The sequence below is a fragment of the Alligator sinensis genome, unplaced genomic scaffold (genome assembly GCF_000455745.1).
Source record: "Alligator sinensis unplaced genomic scaffold, ASM45574v1 scaffold546_1, whole genome shotgun sequence".
In the NCBI taxonomy this organism is placed as follows: domain Eukaryota; kingdom Metazoa; phylum Chordata; order Crocodylia; family Alligatoridae; genus Alligator; species Alligator sinensis.
The window spans coordinates 1,469,408-1,473,050 of record NW_005842061.1 but is presented as its reverse complement, the minus strand read 5'-3'; the positions used below and the strand labels follow the sequence as shown (position 1 = coordinate 1,473,050).

Here is a 3,643-nt window from a genome sequence, read left to right as displayed (position 1 = left end):
TTAACCCCTGGTTGCCCTGATCATCTCATCTGTGCTCAGGCTCTTGCCCCCTCAGCCTCAGCCATGCAGCATCTCTGGCCCCTGGCCTATTTGGCCCTAACTTGTTCCTGGTCACAGACTCCCTGGCACCCTTGACCCAGGGCATGGCTTTATGCTAGGTGCCCCCGCAGCACCCCCATGTCTTCCCCTTCTCCCCTTTCAGCCACATCCAGTCCACCAGTTATACAAACATAAGTAAACATAAATAGCATAACTAAAATGCATGCAAACTGCCTTTACAAAGCCACAAACTATAACCTCAAGGCTAAACTTGTCTCACTTAAAGGGGTAGCTTCGTTTCCCTGGGAAGCGCTTCCCTGCAGTCAGCTTCCCTGGGGGAGCTCCACTCCAAGCAGCCTGCAGGCCTGACTGCCTGCTAGGACTCACAGCTGGTGCTTATGCACCCGGGAGCTCCACCTCCTCTTAATTTTTTTAAAATTAAAATAAATCTATATATCTAGTTATACACACACACACACCCCCTCTATCATAAACTTCCATCCTCCTGGCCATGCACCCGGGGTTTTTCTAAAATTGAGCTTCACTTGACACCTGGTAGCCTATATTCATGAAAGAAATGGATAAGGGAAAGCAGAGGTGTTGCATTTCAGTACTGAGATACATTAATATCCTCTCTGTTTTTTAAGGAAAATAATAACATAGCACTTGCCTACATTCTGTCCAGAAGTACCTGGACCACTCGTGCTATGATAAATACGTGTTTACAGTGAAATAGCCAAGAACACAGTATACGTGAGATACCTCACTCCCACTTTTCCTATAATTATTATTGAAGTAAATTTGAATTAAGAAGGTGAGATCCCTAATATACATTAATTTTAGCCCAATCACATGTAACCACTTTATGAGTAATATTTCATTTTGCTTCTTTTATTTCCTCCCTTGTATGGTCAAGCATGATGTCCATGTATCCTTCTAGTTTAGAAGAGCTACAGCATGCCCCCACTCCCAGCAGTGTTAACAGCACTCCTCAAGGAGCTGAGGAGTGTCACTGAAGTAAGATAGGGCTACCTCTCCCATACAAAAAAAAAAAAGCAAATACATTCAGATCCTAATTTACATCTCTACCATAGCAGTGCATTGTTACCATAAATTCACTGCAATGGTCAAAACTGTAGTTTAATTAAAATGGCAGCTAAAGACTATTAAAAGTCACCAAATAATTATACTGGGTTTTTAAAAGAAATGAAAAACACACCTCTACATAATGAAGTTATTAAAATAATGGTTATAAGGCTGAGCTTCTTGGCTTTTTGAAGTCATGGAATATTCATTACAATGTAAGAATAATAGCTTTCATTCACAAGTGTGCCATAAACAGACACTTACTCCAATAGCTTGAGAGTTACACAGCTGGTAATTCATATATCTTCCTTCAACAGATATGCTTATTTTGATAAGAAACAGATCTGTTTTACACTTGGAAATCAACTGGCAGATGGTCTGCAAAAACAAATCGGGGTAGACTCCATTTGCTTTAATAAGGAATATTACTCCTATAATCTTAGCACTTGTACATTTTAATGTTAAAGAATGATAAAACATAATACCAGTCTTGTGATGGATAGATTCAAATGACAAGAAACACATTTGTTTGGATCAAAGCCAAATGGTGATACTTTGTCTGTTTCTCTGAGCTATAGCTGCTGCAGCATGAAAACCCTGGGGGCTTGCTGATCGCTTGCATTCTAGCAGATGTGAAGATGTCTGCCAGGAATAATATAGGATTATTGCTTAGAACAATCTATCACCAAACAATATAAATAAGCTACTGATTGTCACTTCTTCTACTGCTGCCTTATGGTGTTATGCATTAATTGCTTTACCACAATAAAAGGAGGTTGCTTCATATTGTTTAATAATAAACTCTCTCTTCTCAGTCCCATTCCAGTTCATATGTCAAGCTCATCATAGGTGTCTGAACGCCTTCCAGAAATGCATTGACTTACAACTTTTCTAACGTGTATTTAAAAAGAAAGTGTTCCATCTACAAAGAGTGAAGTAATAACGATTGTTTACTTTGACTAGTAATTTATATACTAAAGAGAGAAAATTTGCTATCAAACTGTTTACACCTATGAGTACTTCAAAAAACCAGAGGCAACCTGTAACGCCATTCAAGCATACTTATTTCCTATACTTTCCCCAAAACTTCTAAGGGTACACCACAGAGATTTCATGACCTCTTCCCATGGAAGGGGAGAAGCTAGGAGGGGCTGCTGCTCTCCTGTAGTTTCTTTCAAAGTCCCTATTGATTTACTTGATGTTTCTATTCTGAAAGTTGATACCAGAACGTGTAAACTGCTTCTAGATGCACATGTTCTTTTATGTTCTTAAACACCTAATGGAGATCAGCATCCTTTTGGCCACAAGCAAAATAATCAATCAATTAGAACATAGCAGAATTTTTATTTTTTTTTAAAGGAAAGGTGGTGTGACAGCTGAAAATTATGTCTGTGTAATAAAGGTACTTGCTGAAGGCTCTATGAAGATTATATCAAGTGTTTTTTCTGTATTTGTTTAGATATTAAGCTATATGTTGTTGCAATTGATATAATGGCATGAAAATCAGGATTTACAGTAATGCTTTTCAACCTTACATGGGGAACCACTGATGTTGACTCCAAAATCATAACTCAAGACTGTCTTTGCATAAGTCCGAGTGAATTATGTAAAAACAATGCTAGCTTGAACAGAATGTGTGGTAATGCAGTCTCTCTATTATATTTTCAGTCTTGCACAAAAAAGTGAAGTCTAATCCTATATATGATTGTAGTCAGGTGGGGGGAATAACTTTATCAATATGAACAGGGCAACCTACCAGCAAAAGCTTGCTTACACATTTCTCATTGTTATTGCATGGCACCTCACTGCCGTTCATCTACAAGAATCTGAGAACATTTCCAATATTTAAAATGTTTATTATTTTCTTGTCAAAACAGTATTGTATAACCATCATATATTTACAGAAAGTGTGTATACACCATACTTACTAATAACACTACACTCATACAACTATTTGTACCATGAAAGACACTTTAAAAAAAAATATTTCTCTTCCTTTTAGACACAACACGTGTAATTTCTTCCTGTATTGGGTTGTTTTCCCAATTGGGGATGTTTTTTTAAACCAGAGAAAACCAGGATCCCTGCTGATCACAGAGAGGACTAGTAGCAAAGCTGGCCACAGCCCCCACACCCCCGCCAGGCTCCCAAACCCCGTGCAGTGTCACAATGCCTCTCAGGCAAGTCTTCAAAATGAACCCTTCGCTCTCCTCCAGGGAAGCACAACATTGCGGGCACAAGTTTTGGCGGCGCCAGAACAGACCCGAGGAGGGCGACACCGCTTTGTCCCCGGCACCTTGAGGGGTCGAGCAAAGGCCTGTGCAGGAAACACCGCGAGGAGGAACCAGCGGCTCTTCAAGCCCAGCGACCCGGTAGGCGGAGGCCACGAAGGTTTCTCACACAAAAGACACAACTTGATGCAACTTTCCCCGAGACCGCAGCGTAACAGGTGCGGGCCCCCGCCCCGCAAGTCCCGCAGCCCGCGCCGCCTCGGCCAAACCAAGTAAGTCCGCCGGGG

The 3,643-nt window shown here is 40.7% G+C and overlaps 1 protein-coding gene across 6 annotated transcripts in view; it reads left to right on the top strand.

Moving 5' to 3' along the window:
• The first annotated feature begins 2,996 nt into the window (after positions 1 to 2,996).
• Positions 2,997 to 3,643, top strand: part of LOC102373889 (core histone macro-H2A.2) — a 42,639-nt gene continuing 41,992 nt past the window's right edge. For 2 of the 6 annotated variants that reach the window (XM_025203547.1, XM_025203548.1), the window contains exon 1: positions 3,011 to 3,628. The gene's annotated coding sequence lies outside the window, so the exon portion shown is untranslated. Of the gene's footprint in view, positions 3,629 to 3,643 lie in introns of all 6 variants that reach the window. The other 4 variants (XM_025203545.1, XM_025203543.1, XM_025203546.1 and 1 more) reach the window with 4 other exon arrangements.